Source organism: Cupressus sempervirens, chromosome 11, assembly GCF_028749045.1.
Source record: "Cupressus sempervirens isolate cs-2001-9-10 chromosome 11, ASM2874904v1, whole genome shotgun sequence".
Lineage (NCBI taxonomy): Eukaryota > Viridiplantae > Streptophyta > Pinopsida > Cupressales > Cupressaceae > Cupressus > Cupressus sempervirens.
Genome location: NC_143128.1, coordinates 159,781,950 through 159,807,688, shown reverse-complemented (window position 1 = coordinate 159,807,688; position 25,739 = coordinate 159,781,950). Strand labels below are relative to the sequence as shown.

The window sequence follows — 25,739 nt, the reverse complement described above, 5'->3', positions numbered from 1 at the left end:
CAAGGTCACTTCAGCAGCAAAAGATCTCAGTTATGCTTTAACTATAAAGGCAGATTTTGTAGTTTTTGTAAAGGATTTTTCTATTTGATTTTTCCTCGGGTTTTGCTCTGCAATTCTTGTGTGAATTCCCCTGTGCCTTTGAACTGTCTGATTCTCCATTTATCTCCTTCAGCCATTAGTATTAAAGTGCAAGAATTCTTTGCCTGTGCCATTATTTTGTGGAAATATGTAACTCACATGACTGTATCTCTACTGGCCTGTGAATGATATATAAGTGAATTTCTTCCTTGTTTCATTCATCTTGGTTTTCTGATCTATATGTGGTTATTTGATGAAAGCAAGTCTGGATGTGTATATCCTTAGTTTCATTCTGATTCAATAGCGCATGTATGGGTAGAGAATTGGTCTGAACACTCTATTTTGGTGCATCACCTCCTTAGATTAGAACTAGGTAGATTTTCTTTCATTCTCTCTTTGTCCCTTTTCCTCTCCAAGAGCATTTAGGTGCACCCTGATAGTAAGAGGAATCCGGCCTTCTCTGGAGAGTCAACCTCACAGTTCAAGTCCCACAGCTTGGAGGTTGTTTCCATGTTTCACTAGGTTGTCCTCGCGCATAGGCCTTGGACAAGGGTGCAAACCTTAGTGACAACATATACTTCTATGAAGGAATGAGTATTGAAGACAATGTTTCCAGTCAAGTTGGAAATCAACAAAAAATCTTAGTATCAGCCAAGTTACAGCCAGTGCATGCTGAGCTACATTCAGAAGCCAATCTACAAAATGTAGGAAATGCACATTCTAATTTTGAATATAGTATGCATGAAAGAGATGATTAAGTACTACATGGAGAAGAGAAAAATGACTCTAAAGCTAAAGGATCAAACATGGAAAGAAGGACAAAACCAAGATGAGCCAAATATGTAAGAAGAAATCACCCTACAGATCAAATCATTAGTGACAAGGATGCCAGACCAATGACAAGGAATAGACTAAGGAATGAATCATGTCTATTGAGAAAAGTTAAACCTAAAATAGTGAAAGATGCACTACAAGATGATGATTGGTATAGGGCTATGGAAGAGGAGATCCTAGACTAGCTAACAAGAATGTAATGTGTACCAAATGGGTGTTTTGGAACAAACATGATGAGAATGGTCAGATAACAAGAAACAAGGCCATACTAGTTTGCAAGAGGAAGTCTACATAGAATAACTAGAGGGATTTGTTGATGACAACAAAAAAGATATGGTCTGCAAACTACATAAGGAACTTTATGGTTTGAAGCAAGTACCTAGAGCATGGTATGAAAGACTGCACAAATATCTTGTGAAGATAGGATTTGAGAAAATGGATGACAATAAAAACTTGTATATCAAGGTAGAAAAAGGTAAAGATATTTTGATATCTAAAATCTTTGTTGATGATATAATATTTGGAGGAAAAGATGCTCTATGCAAAGATTTTGATGATCAAATGAAACATGAGTTTGGGATGTCAAAGTTTGGAGAAATCAAATTCTTTTTTGGTTTACAAGTATATCAATTGAAGCATGGAATCTTTGTGACCCATTCAAAATACATCAAGGAGATACTCAAGACATTTGGACTAGAAGAGTCAAAACCAGTCAGCACACCAATGGCAATAGGACATAAGTTATCCAAGAATGATGAGTTTGCTAAAGTGAATCAGACAATGTATAGATCAATTATTGGAAACTTGAAATATGTTGTACATAGTAGACTAGAAATTGCATTAGCTATTGGAAGAGAAAATCATCTAATGGCAGTAAAAGGAATACTAAGGTACCTAAAAGGAATTGATGACTTTGGTTTGCACGACAAGAGGAGTGAAATGTTTGAGCTAAGAATCTACACTAATGTAGATTGGGGAGGTAATATTGATGAAAAAAAAAGAACAAGTGGAGGAGCACTTTTCTTATGCAAAAGATTGATTAAATGGACCAACAAAAAGAAAAGTTGTACCTCACAGTCTATTACAGAAGCTGAATATGTTGTAGATGCTATCGATTGCACCAATATTGTATGGATTAAACATTTGTTGCAAGGTATGAAGGAAGAGGTAAATGAGCTTGTGATACTTTATTGTAATAATACAAGTGCTATCAAAATATCAAAGAACCCAATAATGAAAGCTAAAACCAAGCATATTGCAATCAAGTATCACTATGTGAGAGAATTGGTGGAAGATAAACAAGTGAAGATGGAGTATGTTAGCTGGAAGGAACAAATTGCTAACGTTTTCACAAAAGTATTACCTAAAGATGCTTTTGAGTATCTTAGAGGTAAGTTACGGGTGATACCCATGGAAAATGCTACTTAAGAATGAGTAAGACTACTCTACATCAAATGAGCTGATTGTTTAAGATTTTACATATTGATGCAAAGGATGTTTACTTTAGGATTCACACCTAATGTAATCAAAGTGAAAAAGTTACAAATTAGTCACAAGCAAGTTCACATAGGGAGAAATTGAATGAACTTACACTTGCATGATAAGATTCTAATATATCTTTGGCATTGCTATCAAAGAGGGAGATTTAAATGTCAAAGAAACTGATCAACAACTATTGAGAAGATAAAGAATGAAGAAAGAGGGAGAAAATGTAGAAACTAATCAAATGAAGATAAAGGGTGAAGTAGACAAAAATGATCAACAGTTGAAAGAAAAGATGAAGAAGCTGATCAAAACAAATAGAAAATAACATAAGATGAGCAATACATACAGAGAGAGAATGTGAGAAAGGATATAATAGCTAAGAGGGAGAAATAGAAGTAAAACAATTAAGATAGTAGATCATAAGAGGGAGATGTCAAAACTGATGGTTACACAATTACTTTTTGGCATTTGACTTATTGTTCTAACCTAGTATTTCACTTTGATAACATGGTTGAATAGTTTATTTTGATGGTTGATTAGTTTGATTTTCCATTAGTTCCAAAGAGGGAGATTGTTGGAAAGCTGATTAAAAAGATCACTGATGAAGAAGATTGATTGAAAGAGGGAGATTTTTGTTAAAAGAATGTTATCAATCATTTTTTTGTGATTGATGTCAAACTTACTATTTGTAGTAATGATAATTGCTTAAAAGATTCAAGTATTATCACTTGATTGATGAAGAGGATTTAATCAACAAGATGTAACAAGAGCACCTAAGGGAAAGGTTGAATTATGATATTGTAATGAAGTGTAAGAATGAGTTAAGACAATGGTTAAAAGATGTATTGGTAACATAATTGAAGATATAGAGGTTGGATACACTTAAAAAAATTGGAGGAAGAAGTTGTAATAGGGTTGAATGCAAAGCTTAAACTAAGTTCATTAGTGGGTGTTGAGTAAGTTAGTTGAAGCTAAGAAAATTCTTAGTTGAAGCCAAGAAAATTTTTAGTAGGAGCTAAGAAAAAGGAAAATCTAGTGTGTGCCAAGTCAAGTTCAAGTGCTGAGAAAAGTATCAGGTTTCGAACATTAGAAAATCTTAGTTGGTACCGAGTGAACTTCAGGTGCCGAGCATTAGTAAAAATGTAGTTGATGCCAAGTAACACAATATGTGTCGAGTATCAAGATTTCAATAGTGTCGAGCTACTGCATTATTGGAAAAGTCAAAGATTCACCAAATCTGAGCTGACATAGTTGTTACCTTGAACTTTGTGAACTAATTAGAGGATAAGGATGATGAGCTAGAGGCATAGAATTTTATGTAAACTATTTTTTAATGAATTCAAAAGGATTATTCATAAAGTTTCTAAAGGAAACAAAATATGGGTTGGATATAATGAATCCTACCTAATCCATATGAATTGAAATCAATTGAGGAAAGAATTGTTAGGAACCTGTGTGTTCCTTCTGTTTATTTTGTTAGAGTAGTGTTGTTGGACGCATATGCTTTGTAAGTCGTCCCGTGAGTATATTTTATTATCCCACATGCATAGGTAGTATTACCTTTCTAGATCGTACTCAGTATATAAGAATAGGTTGAGGCCCTTGATGGGTACGGACGAATTTATTGTATTGAGCTTGCTCAAAGGAGGTTACCCCCTCGAAGTGGCCTGCGATCAGTAGATTCATTCTGAGTTCTGCTATCACTTTGTATTCTGTTATTTCGAGCATTCTCACAATATTGCTATAAGGAGGTTCTTCACATCTGGTATCAGAGCACTCTCTTGGGCTCGCTGGGTGGAAATTACATCAAATTTTTTTTTTCTGTCGTGGCCTTCAGGTTCCTCTCACTTCTAATATCTCTTGTTATTGCAATAACTCTTTTCAGTTGTTCTGTCTGTGAGTGAATTTTTCTAAGTCGACTGTTCAAAAAAAAAAAAAAAAAAAAGAGTAAAATTTTTTCTGTTTTTTAGTCGTAGCTTCCTTGTTTGCTTTCTGTTTCTGCTCATACTTCCGCAGAACGTCTGCAATATCATTTCGCATACTTCCTTCCTTGGCGACCCAACCCCAAATTTTCCATATCAAAGCCCTAAATCCCTCATTTATCTAATTTTAGGGTTTCCCCTATCTTTTTCACCTCTCATCCAATCGCCACCAAACTGAGCCACAAGGTTCAATTCCTCATTTTGCTCCCTTATCCCTCTTGGACTGTTCGCCTCATTTCGCCTCCCTACCCTTGAAACCCTCATTTTTCTTTTTCCCTTGTCCCTAGATAGTCTCCCACCACCCGTCGAACATCCATTTCCTATATGAGTTTTACCCAAATCCAAGTTTGCCGTAACTAAAAAAGTTTTTGTTTCTCATCTTCTACCCATTCCAAAAAAAAAAAAAAAAAAAAAAAAAAAAAAAAAAAAAAAAAAAAAAAACCTTGCTTTATGGTTGTTACGCGTACAGGAGCAAAAATCATGGAAGAGGAAATTGCATCCCTCAAAACCAAACTTCAAGATCTGGATGACAAAATTCTGGGTCTTAACTTTCAGCAGTCAGCCATGAGCCGAAACCATTCAGGAGATACTGGGTCCTCTTCTGGCAATTTCCGTGGACCAAAGCTTGATTTTCCACACTTCGATGGTTCTGATCCGACTGGATGGATCTATAGGGCAGAGCAGTATTTCAGCTTACATAATACTTTGGATAACCACAAAGTCCCCCTTGCATCTTTTCATTTGGAACATGAAGCTCTTCAATGGTTCCGTTGGTACATCAAGGCTAATGTAGGCCCAACGTGGAGAGAATTGTGCACCCTCATTTTGGAGCGCTTTGGCCCTAGTTCCTTTGATGATTTCACAGGAGCACTCACTAAACTACATCAAACAGGCACTGTAAGAGAATACCAGACAGAGTTTAAAAAATTAGCTAATTACACAAAGGGCTTGTCTGATGAATTCTTCCGTAGTTGTTTTGTCAGTGGTCTGGAGGATGCACTTCGCTCAGAAGTCAAAATGTTTTGACCTACTACAATGATGGAAGCCCTTGGGTTGGCTAAGTTAGTGGAAGACAAGATTAGTGCTCTACAACGCTCCAGATCTAATTTTGTTCCATTCAGAAATACAGGTTCTCACAACCCTCCAGTCATACCAGCTCCCAGAACTACTCCGATCAAGCACTTGTCTGAAACAGAGATGCGAGTCAGGCGAGACAAAGGGCTTTGTTATAATTGTGATGAGAAATGGTCTCGGGGCCATAGATGTGTTCAGAAAAAGCTCTATCTCTTGGATGTGGATTCTCCACCGGAACTGGAAGAGTATGTAGATGCTCAGGAAACAGTGGATGATGAGGTTGAGCCTCACCAGCCTGAACCTCCTTCACCAGAAGCTCCACCAGAGATATCTGTCCATGCTTTGGCAGGAGTCACTACTCCACAAACCATGCGGGTCCAGGGTTTCTTCAAGAAGATCCCTCTTACTATACTCATTGATTCTGGTAGCACTCATAACTTCATTGGTCCACGAATAGCCAAACAGGCTGATTGCTTTATCCATCCCTGCTCTAGCTTTGAAGTCATGATTGCCAATGGGGGCACTTTACCTTGTAAAGGGAAATGTCGCAATGTGCGTCTCTCTATTGGAGATTATAACATGCGCTCTGACATGTTTGCCTTACCCTTAGGTGGCTGTGATGTGGTTTTGGGTGCCCAATGGTTACGCACTCTTGGCCCCATTCTCTGGGATTTTGCTGAACTTTGGATGCAGTTTTCAGCTGAGGGGCACCAACACACTTTGAAAGGCTTACAACCAGGGTCTCTCAGCATCATCAGTTCACACCGTATGGAAAAACTTCTTAAGAAGAATTCACATGGTGTCATCGCTCAGCTCCATTCCATTCAGATGCAGCCATCAGCAGTCTCTAGCACTCTTGCCGATCTCCAACACATTTTGGACAAGTATTCTGGTGTATTTGCTGAACCTATGGGATTACCTCCTTCTCATCCAGAGGACCACCGTATTCAGCTCCTTCCTGGCAGTGTTCTGCCCAACATCAGGCCCTACCGCTACCCATTTCATCAGAAGACCGAAATCGAGATACTTGTCCGTGACTTACTGAAGCAAGGTATTATTCGCCCTAGTACCAGTTCCTTTTCTTCTCCAGTTCTGCTTGTTCGCAAAAAAGATGGGTCATGGCGACTCTGCATTGATTTTCGAGCACTTAATCATCTCACTATAAAGGACAAGTTTCCCATTCCAGTTGTTGATGAACTTCTTGATGAACTTCATGGGGCTCATTTTTTCTCCAAGTTAGATCTTCGTTCTGGGTATCATCAAATTCGGGTTAATGAGGAGGATATACCTAAAACTGCCTTCCGCACACATGATGGTCACTATGAATTTTTAGTCATGCCCTTTGGCCTCACGAATGCTCCTTCAACATTTCAGGCAGTGATGAATAACATATTTTGACCATACCTCCGGAAATTCATTCTGGTCTTCTTTGATGATATCCTCATATATAGCAAAACTTGGGCTGAGCATCTCCATCATCTGGAGCTTGTCTTGCAACTTCTCTCTGATCATCAACTCTGTGCAAAACTATCTAAATGTGTGTTTGGCCAGGAGGAAGTGGAGTATCTCGGGCATATTGTTGCACACCATGGAGTGCGGGTGGATCCTACAAAAATAGATGCCATGAAAACTTGGCCGCATCCTAAAACTCTCAAGAGCCTTCGGGGTTTTTTGGGGTTGACTGGCTACTACCGCAAGTTTGTCAAAGATTATGGGAAAATTGCAGCACCATTGACAGCTCTGTTAAAAAAGGATGCCTTCTCCTGGACCCCTGTTGCTGAGACTGCATTTGAACAACTGAAACAGGCTATGTGCAGTACACCTGTTCTCGCGATGCCATATTTTTCTAAACCCTTCACTATTGAGAGTGATGCTTGCGGCAATGGATTGGGTGCTGTTCTCCTGCAAGATGACCATCCTATTGCATTCACTAGCAAATCCCTCTCTGGTAAGAATCTAGCCCTCTCTACTTATGAAAAAGAAATGATGGCTATTTTGCATGCTGTACAGAAGTGGCGGCCATACCTCTTAGGGAGTCATTTTTGCATCAGAACCGATCACCAAAGTCTGAAATACTTCCTGGAACAACGGGTATCCTCTCCTACACAATAGAAATGGGTCAGCAAACTCATGGGGTATGATTATGAGATCACCTACAAGAAGGGTAAGGAGAATATTGTGGCAGATGCTCTTTCTCGCACATTTGATAATCAAGCTTCCCTTTCCGCTATTTCTATGCCCATTCCCAATTGGTTAGCATCTGTTCAGCAGTGCTATGACAGTGACTCTTCTTTATCTCAAATCATTCACCAGCTAGCCAATAATCCTTCTGCTATACCACATTACTCTTGGGATGGTACTTCTCTTCGATACAAGGGTCGGCTAGTGCTTCCTCAGAACCCAGCTCTACATCAGGCTATTTTTTATGAACTCCATGCTTCTCCTTCAGTAGGGCACTCAGGCTTCCTCAAAACTTATGAGCGAGCAAGGAGAAACTTCTTTTGGAAAGGGATGAAACAGACGATTCAACAGATGGTGGCTGAATGTGATACTTGCCAACGCCACAAGGGTGAAACGACCCTCCTTCCTGGCTTGCTCGAACCATTGCCCATCCCTACATGGATTTGGACTGATATTTCTATGGATTTCATTGAAGGGCTTCCTAAATCCGGTGGAAAGACAGTGATCTTGGTTGTGGTTGATCGTCTCTTGAAATATAGTCATTTTTGTGCCCTCAGCCACCCCTATACTGCCTCCTCTGTTGCACAAATCTTCATGGACCAGATATTTCGTCTTCATGGACTCCCTTCTTCCATTGTCTCTGATCGTGATGCAACTTTTACCAGTCATTTTTGGACTGAACTGTTTCAGAAAACTGGCACCAAACTGAAGATGAGTTCGGGCTATCACCCACAAACTGATGGTCAAACTGAAATTGTCAATAAATGCTTGGAAACTTATCTTCGTTGCTTCACTTCCGAACAGCAACATCAGTGGGCCAAGTGGCTCCCTTTAGCTGAATGGTGGTACAATACCTCTTACCACACTGCCTCTAAAATGACTCCATATGAAGCAGTCTATGGTCAGGCACCTCCAGTGCTCCTTCCCTACACTCCCAACAGCTCACCAGTCCAGGCAGTTGACATAGTTCTCCGCAGCAGGGATCAGATTCTTCGTACCTTATAGGATAATCTTCACATGGCCCGTAATCGGATGAAACAGCAAGCAGATCAACACCGTTCTGAGCGCTCATTTCAAGTTGGGGATATGGTTTTTCTTCGTCTACAGCCATACAAACAATCCTCCCTAAAGCTGAAAGGGCGTCATAAGCTGGCCCCAAAATTTTATGGGCCTTATAAGGTTCTGCAGAAGATTGGTTCAGTTGCTTATAAACTGGAACTTCCTCCTTCTTCCCGCATTCATCCAGTCTTTCATGTTTCTTGTCTAAAGAAAGTTCTGGGTACCACTGTCAGAGCACAAACTACTCTCCCTGAAATGGATACGGAAGGATCCATTATCCTGGAGCCGGTGGCAATCATTGACCAGCGCACTCGCCAGCTTCGCTCTCGCTCCATCTCTGAGGTCTTGATTCAGTGGCATGGCATGCAACCAGAGGATGCTACCTGGGAACCCCTTCTTCAGATTCAACAACAATTTCCACACCTTAAGCTTTGAGGACAAAGCTTTTTTCTAAGGGAGAGGGGATGTTAGGAACCTGTGTGTTCCTTCTGTTTATTTTGTTAGAGTAGTGTTGTTGGACGCATATGCTTTGTAAGTCGTCCCGTGAGTATATTTTATTATCCCACATGCATAGGTAGTATTACCTTTCTAGATCGTACTCAGTATATAAGAATAGGTTGAGGCCCTTGATGGGCACGGACGAATTTATTGTATTGAGCTTGCTCAAAGGAGGTTACCCCCTCGAAGTGGCCTGCGATCAGTAGATTCATTCTGAGTTCTGCTATCACTTTGTATTCTGTTATTTCGAGCATTCTCACGATATTGCTATAAGGAGGTTCTTCACAAGAATCGAGTGGGAAAGGGGAATTCTAGACTTCTATTTAAGGAGTCACAAACCAAGAAGAAAATGTTATTAATGTTGAAGTGCTAAATTGAAAAGTGATTAGAAGGGTGTCAAGGAGAAGGAATCTAGGGGAAAAAAGAGCATAGAAGGTCTACTTCAACAAGTGGTCAGAGAAAGATGATTGCACTAGTATATTGAGTATGGAGACTCAAAGAGACTAAGCTTGAAAGGAGAGCAAGCTAACAGAGTTGCAGAGATTGAAGGTCAGGCAATGTGAAGAACTAAAGAGTGATATGAGATCTAAAAATTAAGTTGTATATTGCAATTAGGTCAAAGATTTTCTAAAAAACTCTAGAAATTTTATTAGATATGAAAATCCTATGGACTTAGGTTGGTTTAATAGCCATTTCTGAATCCTTTAATAGGGTGGTATTCCAAGTGAATGTTCTAAAGTCCTCTAACAAGGCTCACTTCTAAGAGAGTGGATAAATCCTCTAACAAGGTCACATTTAACAATGTTTTGTAATCCTTTAATAGGGTAGGCCTTTGATAGGGCATCACTTTAGAAGAGTGAGAATTTAATAGCATGTTACTGGTGGTTTTCCCCAAATTAGGTTTCCACGTAAATTATTGTGTTATGTGTTATGCTTACATGTTGATTTATAGTAAGTTGCTAAATAGAAAAGCTAAAGCTTGGATAAATGAATGGTTAATTGGGCTAACCAAACTTAGTGAAAAAGTTTGAATTGGAAATTTGGACCTTGAATAACTAATTGAAGCCCCCTAAGTTATTCTAAAGTATTTCTAATAGCCTCACCACTTCTTTGAAAAAAAACTCTACCACATTAACATCATCACTAATCTTCTTGTAGGGAATGAAATGTGTCATCTTTGTAAACCTGTCAACCAACACAAAAATAGAATCATGTCCTCACTAATTCCTTGGTAATCCAAGAACAAAATTGATGGTGACATCCTCCCATGGCTTATTTGGTACACATAATGGCTAATACAACTGGTATTCTACTTCACTCCTTTTTCCATCTAACATACTCATCAACTATGTACAAATTTCTTCACATCCTTCTGCAACTATGGCCAATAATAGTTCTCAATAAGTAAAGTAATGGTTTTATCTCTACCAATGTGTTCAACCAATCCTCCATTATTTTTCTCCTTGATGAGACTCTATTCCATTAAACTTCTTAGAATGCACAACTAGATTCCTTTGAACAATATATTATCCTAAATCATGAAATTGAACATCTTTATCCTGTCAAGTGTAACATATGGTGTAAAAGCCTTCCACACTTCACCAAAAAAGGATCATTTAAATACAAATTCTTGAGTTCTTGAACTCAACTACCTCAATCTAAATTTTTGTTAGAAAAAGTTGTCTTCTCCTAAGAGCATCAGCAACTCTATTAGACTTCCCACCCCTATGTTTAAAAAAAAATGTATAACTTTACAAAAACTCAACCCACTTAAAATTCCTTTGGTTCAGTTTTCCTTGACTATTGAAATATTGCAAAGGTTGATGAATAGTATACAAAACAATCTCTTTAGGAAAAAGATAGTGTCTCCACTTCTTGAATGCTTTAACTATATCATAAAATTTCTTATCATAAACAAGATATTTTCTTTTTGCATCATTCAACTTCTCACTAAAATAAGAAATAGCTCTACCTTCTTGGCTAAAAAAACTCCCATTGTAGTGCCACTAGCATCATAGTCTACTAGAAATACCTTGATAAAATTAGGAAGTGCCCAAACAGGCTTCTCTATAAATTTATATTTCAATATTTTAAAACTCTTATCTTCTCCTTTAGTACACTTAAATTGTTTCCTATCCCCTCTGATCACTTTGGTCAAGGATCCACTAATACTACTAAAAACTCTTATGTACTTTCTATAAAAACTAGCTAATCCATTAAAAGATCTTACCTCTGTAGCACATTTTGGAGTATGCCATTCAAGGGTATCCTTCTCGGGTAAGTGCACCAAATTGTGGTGCCAAAATGGGGGGTATAAGTGGACACCTGTTCCATGAAATAAGCAACTTCTGAACTTCAACAAGAATTTGAAGATAGTTATGCTCAAACTTTTAAGATATGACAAAAAAAAAGTAGTAGTCCTTTGAATCTAGTTTCTAAACTACTAATTTTTTTTCAAAATGGTTTAATTTTAAGTCATCAAAAAAGGGGGCCATAGAGAGTGGTACTCTTTATTCATAAAAACATAACATAGTACAAAGTGTGCCCCCCCTGAAATTTTAACTTTTTTTTTGAAATTCTTTAATCATTCTAGTCAAAAGTTACCTAACACTATGTAGTTTATCCCAAAATTTTTGAATAATTTTATAATGTGTTTTTTTAATAAATTTTTTAATTAGACACATCCCAAAAACATGAAATATATATGTGCTTCCCCTATAAATGATTTAAGAAACTCTAAAATCAATACTAATTTTTTTCAAAGTGTGTAGAATGGAGTCTAGTTTCTAAAAAACTAAGTTGTTGCAAAATTTGATGAACAAGATAAAATAGATAGCCCAATTAGTACATGTTGGTTTTTGACAAAAAATGGACATACATTTAAAAAAAAATTATAGATGAAAGGCTTGAAATAGTTCAAATAAAAAATAAATTATATGGTTATATAGATAACACAAAGGCCTACAATGCTATGTAACCTAATTTTATCAATGCTAAAGCATGAGGAAACTTGAAGGAGAGCACACAAGAAAAATCAATCATTTTTTGTATTTTTTTAGTAAAACACGTCTCAAACTAGTTTACAAACTCCTTACCTTTGGGTTGGATCCCCAAGTCAAAACCAAGCCTTAGGCTTGGTAGAATGGAAAGCTTTGAATAGTGCATGTGCACTATAGTGTACACATGCTATTTAAAGCTTTTTAAATTTTGTTCTTAATAGCGTGTGCACTCTTTAGTGCACACGCACTATTGAGACCTAAATAGTGCATAGAGAGGGAAGGAGAGATGGAGAGAGAGAGAGAGAGAGAGAGAGAGAGAGAGAGAGAGAGAGAGAGAGAGATTACATGGGGGATGGGTGTGTGTGTGAGTGTGAGAGAGAGAGAAAGTAGGGGATGGGAGAGGGGGGAGAGAGAGTAGGGGATGGGAGAGGGAGGAAGTGAGAGAGAGTATGATATGGGAGGGTGAGGAAGTTTGTGAGAGAGAGTGGGGTTGGCAGAGAAAGTACAAGATGGGAGAGAGAGTAGGGGTGACAAAGAGAGAGTATAGGATGGGAGAGAGAGATTTGGAGTAGGGGATGATAGAGAGGGAGTAGGTAGTGGGAGAGAGAGCAAGAGAGGGGGAGATAGGAGGATGAGAGTGTGGGTGAGAGTGAGTAGGGCATGGGAGATAGTGTGAGAGTCTGAGAGAGTAGGAGTGGTAGAGAGAGAAAGTAGGGGATGAGATATGGGAGAGAGAGTAGGGGATGGGAGAGAGAGGAAGTGAGAGAGAGAGTAGGGGTGGTAGATAGAGATTATAGGATGGGAGAGAGATTGAGAATAGGGGATGGGGGAGAGAGAGAGAGAAAGAGGAGGAAGGGAGTGTGTGTGTGTGTGTGTGTGAGAGAGAGAGAGAGAGAGGGGGACGGGAGTGTGTGTGTGTGTGTGTGAAATAGAGAGTAGGGCATGAGAGAGTGTGAGGAAGAATATGGATGACAAAGAGAGAGTAGGGGGTTGGAGAGAGAGTAGGTGGTGAGAGAGGGAGTGTGAGAGGGAGAGATAGGGGGATAGGAGTGTGTGTGAGAGATATGTAGAGTAGGGGACAGAGAGAGAGAGAGAGACATAGAGAGAGAGAGAGAGAGAGAGAGAGAGAGAGAGAGAGAGAGAGAGAGAGAGAGGGAGGATGGGGGGATGGGAGTGTGTGTCTATGAAAGAGACCTCAGGTAGGGGATAGGAGAGGGGGGAGAGAGAGTGGGAGATGAGAAAGAGTGAGAGAGAGTAGGTTTTGGGAGAGCGAGTGGGAGAGGGTGAGAGGGGGAGATGGGAGTGTGTGTAAGAGAGGGAGTAGGGGATGGGAGAGGGAGTAGGGGGTAGTAGAGAGAGAGTACAAGATGGGAGAGTGAGAGTGAGAGTAGGAGATGGGAGAGAGTGTGAGAGTTAGAGAGAGTAAGGGGTGATAGAGAGAGAGAGTAGGGGATGGGAGAGAGAGAGTAGGTGGTGGGAGAGGAAGAGTGAGAGAGAGAGAGAGGAGGATGAGACTGTGTGAGTGAGAGAGAGAGAGAGAGGGAGGGGGAGAGAGAGAGAGAGAGAGAGAGAGAGAGAGAGAGAGAGAGAGAGAGAAGGGGATGTTAGAGGGGAGAAAGAGTAGGGGATGGAAGAGGAGAGAGAGGGGGGATGGGAGTGTGTGTGTGTGTGTGAAAGAGAGAGTAGGGAATGGGAGAGGGACTGGGAGAGAGATGGGGGGATTGGAATGTGTGTAAGAGAGAGTAGGGGATGGGAGAGAATGTGAGAATGTGATAGAGAGTAGGGGGTGGCAGAGAGAGAGTACAGAGGGAAAGTGAAAGTGAGAGAGAGAGTGAGAGTGTTTGAGATAGTATATAGTGGGAGAGGGAGTGGGAGAGGGAGAGTGAGTGAGAAAAAGTAGGGGATAGGAGAGGATAGAGAAAAAGAGTGGGGATGGGTGTGTGTGTAAAAGAGAGAGTAGGGGATGGGAGAGGGAAGAGAGAGTAGGTGGTGGGAGAGGGGGAGAGAGAGGGGGGATGGAAGTGTGTATAAGAGAGAGATTAGTGGATGTGCGAGAGCATGAGAGTGTGAGAGAGTAGGGTTGGTAGAGAGAGACTAGGGGTTGGGAGTGAGAATGAGAGTATGGGATGGGAAAGAGAGAGAGTAGAAAGGAAGAAAGGGAGAGAGGGGGGATGAGGGTGTGTGAGATATCTAGAGAGTAGGTGATGAAAGAGGAGAGAGAGAGGGGGATGGGATTATGTGGGTGTGTGAAAGAGAGAGAGTAAGGGATGAGAGAGGGGAGAGAGAGAAAGAGAGAGAGAGAGAGAGAGTAGGTAGTGGGAGAGCGAGTGAGAGAGGGAGAGAGAGAGGGTGATGGGAGTGTGTGTAAGAGAGAGAGTAGGGGTGATAGAGAGAGAGTGAGATTAGGGGATAGGAGAGAGTGTGAGAGAGAAGGAGATGAGAGAAGGAGAGTGAGAGTAGAGGATTGGAGAGAGAGAGAGAGAGAGAGAGAGAGAGAGAGTAGAGAGGGAGAGAGTGAGAGAGAGATAGTAGGCAGTGGGAGAGGGAGTGGGAGAAGGAGAGAAATAGGGGGCTATGGGAGTGTGTGTGAGAGATCTAGAGAGTAGGGGATGGGAGAGGAGAGAGGGGGGGATGGGATTGTGTGTATTTTTGTGAAAGAGAGAGTAGGGAATTGGAGAGGAGAGAGAGAGTAGAAAATGGGAGATAGAGAGTAGGAAGTGGGAGAGAGAGTGGGAGAGGAAGAGAGAGGGGGATGAGAGTTTTAGTAAGAGAGATAGTATGGGATGGGAGAGAGTGTGAGAGTGAGAGAGAGAGTAGGGGTTGGCACAGAATGAGGACAAGATGGGAGAGAGAGTGAGAGTAGGGGATGTGAGAGAGAGTAGGTGTTGGGAGAGGAAAACTGAGAGAGAGAGGAGGATGAGAGTGTGTGAGTGAGTGAGAGAGAGTAGGGGATGCGAGAGGGATGAGAGACACTAGCCCAAGAGAGAGAGAGTAGGGGATGGGAGAGGAGAGAGTAGCTAGTGGGAGAGGGAGAGAAAGTGAGAGTGGGGGGTGGGAGAGGGGTGAGAGTACGGGGAGAGAGAGAGTAGGGGATGGTAGAGGGGAGAGAGAGGGAATAGAATACAGGAGAGAGAGAGAGAGTAGGCTATGGGAGAGAGAGAGAGGGGGGATGGGAGTGAAAGTGAGAGAGAGAGAAAGGGATGAGAGAGGAGAGAGGGTGAGAGAGAGTAGGGAATGGGAGAGAGAGTAGGAAGTTGGAGAGGGAGAGGGAGAGGGAGAGAGAGAGAGAGAGAGAGAGAGAGAGAATAGGGGATGGGAGGAGAGAGATAAGGAGAGAGAGGAGGGGATGGTAGAGGAGAGAGAGAGAGTGAGAGAGTAGGGAATGGGGGAGAGAGAGTGAGAGAGAGTAGGTGATGGGAAAGGGAGTAGTAGAGAGAGAGAGAGAGAGAGAGAGAGAAAGTAGGGGATGAGTGAGGAGAGAGAGTAGCGGATGGGGATGGTGGGCTAGGGAGAGATTTATTTTCACATAGTGCATATGCACTATAGTGTGTACATGCTTGATAGTGCATACACACTATGTGTAATCACCAAAAAGAGGTCATAAAGCAAGTTTGGTTCAGAAAACATGGGTTTCAAGATGTTGGAAGTTAGCAAACACTATTTGAAATTTTTTTAAATCTAGAAAACACCAAATTCAATCATTGGATATGCTATTTGAAGGCTTTTTGAATACTCTTTCCATAGAAAAGGTTAGTGCAGTCCTTTTAAAATATTATTTTTTGATATATTGAGACAAATTTGATTATAATTTGACATGTTGTTTAATAAATATTGAATTCATTGAAATTTGTATGTTTGAATGAATTTTTATTTGGAAATGATTAGAAATTTGGAAAAAAAATTAATATATATTGTGTATTCATTGAAATAATTATAATTTTTACATGTATTTGAATGATTTGTAATTTTCAAGTTGTAAGTAATTCAGATGTTTGAATAATTTGACATATAGAAATCATCATCATGCCAAGGAAGAAACCAAAAACTCAAACGAAGGAAGAGAGGGAGACAGATTTGATAGTTAAAAGAGATAAAATGAAACTATTATGTGCACCAAGAAAATTGCAAAGCAATAATGAAGAATTGACTTTCAAAGAGGAACACGAACCATTGATACAAAGAAACAAAGAGGAAGACTTGGAAAGACAAAGAGAACAAGTGATATTTATGCTCAAGAAGACAATTGAATTATGAAGCTACACCATCATCCAATATTGGAGTCATATCATCCTCTCATGTTGAAGAGATGCTAATTTGCAGATCCGACAATGTACACACTCCATCATGTCATGTTGAAGGCACAACATCAACATATCAAGTAGGTGATATTCCATCTTTTGCATCATATTTCAAAGGTACACCATCTTCCCTTCAAGGTATGTAAAGCACTAAACCTTATGTTGATGTTCAAAATATTGTGGGAATGGGAGAGATTATAACACCTTCTATAATTTTTTTTAGAAGACCAAAATATATGATTGATATTGATACTAATATTTTGAAATCAATGCTTGGCAAGATAAGCAAGCATACTTGTCAAAGAAAAGTTAATATTATGTGGAGATTATTCTTTGAAGAATTAAATATTATAGTTCAATGCCAATTATTTGTTGAAATGATGAGGAATTTGAAATTTAGGCCTATCATGTAGATTTTTGGGCTAAGAATGATGGATGATTCAAATGAAAAAATATTTTAAAGAATCTAATGAGTGCTTATGAAAAAGTGGGTTGTAAATCATGCACTAAAGATAGTAATATCACAAGATGAATACTTATGTTGACAATAGTAAGTACCTAAATGAAGAAAGCTTGACTCATGAGAAAGACAAGCAAAACATTGAAAATTGGTAGAGGTACTCTAAGGAGAGCCATGGTAAGGCAAGAGATACTGGAAGATCCAACAAAAAATGAGTTATGGATATTTAGAGGTAGACTACCACGAAAGGTTAATAAAATTAGTGAAGCTTTGAAATTATTGATTGAAGATTTTTGAAAAAATAACACGTGTTTCCCCTAATCAAAGAGATGTTGTAAGAAGGAGGATTGGTAGCCAAAATTGTGACCCACATGTGAAATTTTTTTGGCCTCAACTCAAACACAATTTTTTGCCAAATTTATTGGTATATATCCTCAATTTCGAATAAGTCAAAGATTTTTTGACATGGTAAACCTTTTTATGTAAAGATAAATCACACATGCACAACTTCCTATTGTAGGATAGACATTTAATTTTCTAACCATTTTGATGTTTTTAGGCACATATGTGTGTTTTTGCATTCTAAGTTTGTTTTGTAGGATTGTGACATGAATGAGCCACTAAAATCTTCAAGGAAATTTATATCCAACATTTTATGTGAAGTAGGAGATGACCAAAAAATTTACAAGACATCATGCTTTCATGGTACATGCTTATTTTGTGATTCTTTGTAATTTTTATCAACTTGTGAACATATGGATAGTACACATACAATTGAAATGAAATAGTAGATTACAAAGAATTTAAGATAGTGACATATGCTTTAAAAGATGGGAAATAGGGTAAAAGATAAGATTTAGTCATTGAAAAGATTCTAGTGTATGAGTTCATGAAGATTATTTGTGAAAATATTATTTACAAGTATGCAAGGCATACACACAAAACTCAATGGTTATATTTGCAATTCAAGTTGTACAAGGATACATTTCCACTAGATACCATTGTTTTGGTTATAGATTTTGTAGAGAACTACACACTACAACCATAAAATAAGGTGCAAGAAAAGTATTATAATTTTCAAAAAAATTCCATATTTATTCACATAACATTCATGCATTCACCTACAAGTATAGAGGATTATAGGAAAAATTTAGGGGAGTACCATTTTTATATTAGCGATGATCGATCACATTCTATGAAGTTTGTAAATGGTTGCTTTCAACTATTTTATGAAGATTTGGTTAACAAGGGCATACCTTATCATTAGCACATTATGTGGTCAAACAATTACACATCTCAATTCAAAAATGCATGGATATTTTGTTGCTTGAGCAAGATGCACAAGTTGTGTAGAATTCAATATATGTGGAATTTCACATAGGTTGGTCATGGAAAAGGAGAGCACGATGGTGCACAAACATGCATCAAAAGAGCCTTAGCTCATGAAGAACTAAAGTATAAAGATGGAAAAATATTTACAGATGAAAAATCCATCGTCGAGTGCTGTAACACTACAATGGGTCTAGGTAAGGGAGGTGAATCTACAGTTCATAGATTTTTTTGGTTGATAGATAATACTAACATTGCACCATATGAGGCTTGTTGCACACCAACAAGATCAAGTGAGTTGCACTCTTTTAGAAGCTCAGATGTAGGTTCATGGAGTATCCACACTTAAAAATGGCATGTTATTGTCCATCATGTGTAGAGGAAAATTTGGATAACTAAGTTGATTGAATGGGTGGACAAATGGGATATACATGTTTTGGACCCAATTAACACCTATCATCACCCATAAGCACTAGAAATGGTAGAGATGGATTTATCTATTTAGTTTGACCACTTGTCTAATCTAGTGAAACTTGGTAGTATATATTTATATATCTTTGTAATTTCAATATGTAATTTTATAATTTTTACCTAAGTATTTTTTGAATTAATGACTGTATTTTGTACATTTATCACTACAGGTCATGTTTTTACTATTATTGCACCTATAGACAATGAATAAGGGACATATTATTTTTTTTTTTTTTGTGTCCAAGCCAAACCAAAATTGGATCACTTAGTTATAACTAGTGAAGGTTTAGGGTACCATATCGATACAGTGATTGTAACGGGCACATGGCTGAGATGATATTCTATGCAGAACCCTAACTTACGGTAATTCAAGGATTGGCAAATAGAGAGGAATATTCTTCACTATTCAAACCTTTTTGTCACATAAAATGTCCACTTGATAAAATATGGTGGAAAATCACATAATAAGACTCTTTGGAAAGTTCATGAGTTCGACCATGAGGCAATACTTGAGAAATTAAAATGTAGAGCAAATCCAGTTGGTTCATTATGTTGAATAGGAAGAGAGGGAGAGAGAGAGAGATATAGACTTATCAATTAGATCCTTGGTGTCATTATAAGCTAGGATACCAAATTGAACGCTTGATCCTTTGGAGTCTTCAAAAACTAGGTAAAAGGTATTTGAAAAGGTGATAAGTTGACCTTGTCTTTTGGAAAGTTTGGAAGTTTTCCAAGGAAAACTAAATTTTGACCTACTAGGTTTTCTAGGCCTAATCTAGGGATGTTGATCCTTTGAAGTTTTTGGGGCCATGAAAGTGCATGAATCATAGTGTTTTAGTCCTATAAATGTAGAATCAAGTCTAAATTTTAAGTCTTGAGACCTTTTTACTTGTTTTGCCTTAATTGGCCTAGTTGAGGACAAGTGTCCTATTAGTAACCAATATAAGCATGGTTTTAAAAGTTGGAGTTTGTGTTTTTGAACCACTTTGAACCTTAGTTCAAAGTAGTTCAAAATGGTTTTGATAACCCATTCTACAGGTTCAATACAATCGAAGTAAAACTTCAAATTTAGAGTCTTTGAACCACTTCAAACTAAAGTTCAAAGTAGTTCAAAGTGGTTCAATGGTTCAGAGGTCCAAGGTGGTTTGTTAGTTCAACATGAAGATTCAAGTTTAGGCTCAAAGTTTTCAAGTTCAATGATCTATTTTGAGAAGCTCCACTATAGTTAGTACATGAAATGTCGACAAGGGACATCGATAAAAATCAAGACTTTCAGTTATGACTGAACTCCACAAGAAGGCTTTCAATAGTTGCTCGTGCTCTTGGTGAAGAGATGACAAGGAAGGAATTAATATCATTTTTGAGTAAAAAAAATTACGTTGATGATGATGTTTTTCTTATCATGATTGAAGAATCAAGAATTTTTATACCATATATCGGTGGAGTCTACCATGCTCATGTTTGGCTACTTCCTTTGGAAAGTCTTTGTACAGTAAAGGAAACATATGTTAGGAACAAATCTATTGAACCACTATTACGAATTAGTTCTCAGATGAAGGAGGTTGATTTGATCGATTGGTTTATTCCACCTATGAAGAGGCTTGCTACTGGTGAATAATTCATGGATGATGAAGCAGAAGTGCATATTGTGGTTGCAAGAAAGTTGACAAAGTTTTGTAGAATTTTAGATCCTCAGCATGCTATTCAACACATCCTTCCCTATGTGAAGAACCTGATAGCCAATTCTTCTCAATGCACTAGCTTCTATAATTAATGGAAATGAAAAAAAATTATTAGATGGAATGTGCATCAAAGCCTATGTCTGCAAGCATTAATAAAACAAGCATTGGTGCTCCCATGACAACAAACCTGAAACACCATGCAAGATATAACTTGCAAACACAGATTCTCTGATAACAAAACAAATAGTCATATTTCAAAGGTCATATCTCATAATTCAACTATTGGATCGAGCTCAATCTTTGATATGTGTTTTCAATCCTATTTTTCTATCTTTTGACTGGAGAGATTTCAAAAATGTGTCCAAAATCATGAGATATACATCACTGTTTGCACCTTTATTGGCTCAGCCATAGTAATTATAGAATGCAGACAACCAAATTTGGTCTCAATGCAAGGGCCATAACTTCCAAATAAACTATTGGATCAAGTTAAATCTTGGATATGTTTTTTAGAGGCAAGTTATGCATGACTTGACTAAAGTGATCTTCAAAATTATTCCTGGTTAATGAGTTACAGCCAATTGAGTAGGGCGCTATCAAAACTGTCAATGGCAGTTTAAAGATCATGTCAAAACATCATCACCAGCAAATGCCACCTATCAACATGAGTATATCATAGAGGCCACAAGGTGAATGGCTGAGAAATATAGATGTGAGCTTCATCAATTTTAAATAAGAAAATGGAGTGAAACATATCAAAGACGCATATATATGTGGAGCTTTAATTTATGATTTTCTTGCAATACATATTTTTAAAACATAAGTGTAGAAAATAATAAAGGCCTACTTTAAGGGATACCATATAGAAAGTAGTTATAGACTTTAAAGAAATTCCTTTATTTAAGAATCAAGAAGGATAAAAACACATCATACCTTGTTATCTAAAAGATGGTGCAGATAGAAGAGTGAAATATTAAAAAAGAGGAAGGGAGAATTCAAAAGTCTTTTCAAGATTCAATTATGTAACTAAAAGGTCATGAAGGCAATCAAAAAATAAATAAGCCAGCAATAGAAGTGCAGAGGGTTCCAATTTTTAGAGTTTTGGCTGGGAGAGTTTGGGCTATAGCAGAACAAATGTTGTGAATATAGTGATAGGAGGGAAGACTGGATTTCTCTGAGACTTTGTGCTATAGGAGGTCCCATTCTTTTTCCTATTCCATTCTTCCTGCTTTCGATAGTAGACTTTTTACTCGAGAAGGGAAGGAGATTTTACAAATTATTCCATTTTTCTTGAGAGGCTGTGAGAGGTAGAACATGGGTTATTTCTCTTTTCAAGAACTGTCTGTCTGATTTAGAGATAGGACTTTAATGGTTGATGTAACATTGTGAAAGGAGTTTCTATCTTTCTTAAAATAGTGTTTTGATTGTAATGTGTAGAAGATATTTCATGATCTTTTATAGTCAAGGAAGGGAGACTGAAGGTTAATTATATCAATACTTTGATTATGGTGTATTTTCCTTCCACTGATCATGAAATTTGCATCATTCCCAGTCTTCTCTGAATTACATTTCAATACCGTTGTTTTCTTGTTACATCATCAGTTCAAACATCTTTAAAGGCTCTAAGTTTTATTTCTCTCAAGAGAATGGAAGATATATTTTATTTCATTACACAATGCAGTTTTCAGCAAATGAACTTTGTGTCACTTGTTGTTCTTTGCTTTCTTTCTATATAGTAATATAAGTTTACACATCTACGTTGTATTTATAGGTAAATGTTTGATATCGTTTTATGCTTTCTGGTAAAAGCATTCACATTTGATTCATTGAATATTTCATACGGGGAGCTATACCTAGTAAAATTCAAAGGAAGGCTATCAACCCCGTAATAACCTATCCAACTGTTGGTATTAGTTTGTCCTCTCACTTGGGCATTCAGGGTCAGATTTACATGTATTTTCTCAAGGGACAATCTGTTCACTAACAAATTTTTGGCGACTCTGCTGGGGAATTGAAGCAAAGATTTAAGTGCCTATCTTTATTTCCTCAATTTTATGATTATCTCTATGTGCAGGAGATTTGGCGACTCTATACAAAGACCATGCTAGATATAGGAGCCATGAAAAGATCAAGGCCAAATCCTTCTCTTCTGGAACTTTTTCATATTGATGATAAAGTGTTGCGTAACTTTGTAGACCATTTCAGGGAAAGTATATATGAAGGCATGAAGAAAATGTTAAGCTTTGAAGATGATGGTACATCTAGCCTAATTTAGAGAGGCCTTTGCTGAAGATTTCATAAGCTAAAACACTTGCAAAACCTTGAAGAGGAAGTGGCTCGATTGAAGGAGCATTTGAGGGAAGATGATGATGATAAGCCTCGCATTATCACAGTTTCACCCAAGTATCTCAATCTATTTTTCATGAGTGACCAAGAAGTGCAGCTAGAAGTACTCCAACCTCCAGTTAATCCGGCTTCAGTAGATGAAAATATTCATACCAATAATGGAGAAAAGGTATGCAATAATGGTGAAATATTGTCTCAAGATCTTTCTCCATCTCACACTGAAATTTGTACAGTAGAAGGTTATGGTGATTGTTCTTTCCTTGAAGATTCTATTGAAATACTTTCTCTGGGTGCCTTGTCTAAAAATGAATCTTTAAATACCACAAAAGATTGTTAGGTTATTAATCCTTTGAAGGAGAATGTAGAAAAAGAGTCTCTACTTTAATCTTTTCATCTTGAATATGTTGCAATAGCAAACCTTGTAGATGATATTGCTTTTAATGGAGGTGTATTCAAATCTTTTTCTCCTCATCTTAAGAGTTTTAGTTTTAACTATGTTGATAGTCTCCCTATTTTAGAAGTTCCTATTGATGAGAAAGTTGACAACTTGCCTTCGAATTTTCAATCTTTCACTTTTGATGTTGATCATTTTTCTTCGGAAAACTTTCTTGATGAAAAGATTCAGGATAGTATGTAGCTTGAGACTGAGCTTCTTATTTCTATGAAGAAAGAAGATGATTCCTTATGTTTGCAAACCAATAACTAGCATGTGCAAATATGGTCTAAATTTGATGATGAAATCTGCAACTATGACAAGGTGAAAGTGCATGAAGAAGAGTTTCTTTTTCATTTTGAAAATGTTGAAATCATCACTCAACTTGTAAACTATCTAGCTGAAGCATGGAAAGAAATATCATTTGATCAACAAGAAAGGGTTGTTGCTGAATTTTCTCTATGTTTTCAGCCTGAAAATGTCTCTCAAACAAGTCCTTCTGATGGTAAATCAATTCTTCTTAGAGATGAGACAAATACACTTCTAGACAAAGACACCCCTGCTGAATTCCTAGTTGAGACAAAGAATCAACTGGTATGCTTTAGAATGCAATTTTTGATGAAGGAGAGGAAGTCATAAACACATTTTTGGCATCACTCAATCTGGGAGACTTCTTCAATAATATCTCAGATACTTGTTTATATTTGTTTCAGAATGAAGCATCTCTTGATATTTTTCCTCTTCATCCATCTATGCATAGTGTTACCAATTGGGATTGTGGAACAAATGTTGAAAAGTGTGATGATATTCTAAGAAGAGAATGGAATGGAATTAATGGTATATTTGATGACAGCTGGTTCATTGACAAAAATGAAGAAGACATCTATTCAAGGTTTGATCCTATGCTAAAGGAGGCATCATCATGGCTACAAACTAATCATGACCATGCACAAGAGTTGAATCTACATGACAATATTTCTGAGGGGTACACATCATCTTTTGCTAAGGCTTTTTGATTTCATATTTTTCAATTTGAAGCGGAGTCTAACACTGATAGTGTGAAGGATCAATTCTTAAGTAGATATGAATATTATGATGAGTTATGGTTTTTTGGAAAAGAATGTTGGATCAACTTATGCATGCATACTGTCAATCTAAAGTTTGATATTGAAGGAATCATCATCGAGCAATGGTTTGATGTTCTTCCATTGAGGTACACTTTACTAATTCAAAAAGGCTCCTATTTCTCTCAGTCGGTAAATGGTTTCACTTGATTCTTTTTTCTTCTGGTCTTTATGGTAGGTTCTTTCCTACCTTTGTAAATATTGTAAATAAGTTTTTGTTGTGCATAGTAGTAGTTTGAATATGTTCAAGCCTCGTGCTTGCTAGTAGTTTAGGTGTTGTTTGTTTTGTTTTCTAGTTTTTCCCTATTCCCCTCCACCCTCTCTACAAGTAGCTCCCGGTCTTCTTTTCTTAGTTGACTCTATTGCCCAATGGTAAAGCACTATTCTTTTCCCAGAGATTGCTAGAGTTCTCTGATTTTGTATCAAAATTAGTCCCACAGTTAGAGCCCCTATTAGTAACCAATATGAGCATGGTTTTAAAACTTGGAGTTTGTGTTTTTGAACCACTTTGAACCTTAGTTCAAAGTAGTTCGAAATGGTTCTGATAACCCATTCTACAAGTTCAATACAATTGAAGTAAAACTTCAAATTTAGTCTTTGAACCACTTTGAAATGAAGTTCGAAGTAGTTCAAAGTGGTTTGATGGTTCAGAGGTTGAAGGTGGTTCGTTGATTCAACATGCAGATTCAAGTCTAGGCTCAAAGTTGCCAAGTTCAAGATCTATTTTCAGAAGCTCCACTATAGTTAGTACATGAAATGTTGGCAAGGGACATCGATAAAAATCAAGACTTTCAGTTATGATTGAACTCCACAAGAAGGCTTTCAATGATTGCTCGTGCTCTTGGTGAAGAAAGGAAAAGGAAGGAATTAATATCATTTTTGAGTAAACAAAATGACGTTGATGATGATGTTTTTTCTTATCATGGTTGAAGAATCAAGAATTTTTATACCATTTATCCGTGGATTTTAGCATGCTCATGTTTGGTTCCCTCCTTTCGAAAGTCTTTGTATAGTAAAGGAAACATATGTTAGAAACAAACCTATTGAACCATTGTTCCAAATTAGTTCTTAGATGAAGGAGAGTGATTTGATTGATTGGTTTATTCCACCTATGAAGAGGCTTGCTACTGGTGAATAATTCATGGATGATGAAGCAGAAGTGCGTATTGTGGTTGCAAGAGAGGTGATAAAGTTTTGTAGAATTTTAGATCCTCAGCATGCTATTCAACGCATCCTTCCTTGTGTGAAGAACCCAATAGCTAATTCTTCTCAATGCACTGGCTTCTGTAATCAATGGAAATGAGAAAAAGCTATTAGATGGAATGTGCATCAAAGCCTATGTCTGCAAGCATTAATAAAGACAAGCATTGGTGCTCCCATGACAACAAACCTGAAACACCATGCAG

The 25,739-nt window shown here is 37.8% G+C and overlaps 1 pseudogene; it reads left to right on the top strand.

Annotated features, from left to right (window-relative positions):
* The window catches only part of LOC149528683 (protein CHUP1, chloroplastic-like), a 79,770-nt pseudogene extending 55,545 nt beyond the window's left edge, over window positions 1-24,225 (top strand).
* Window positions 24,226-25,739: the final 1,514 nt, after the last annotated feature.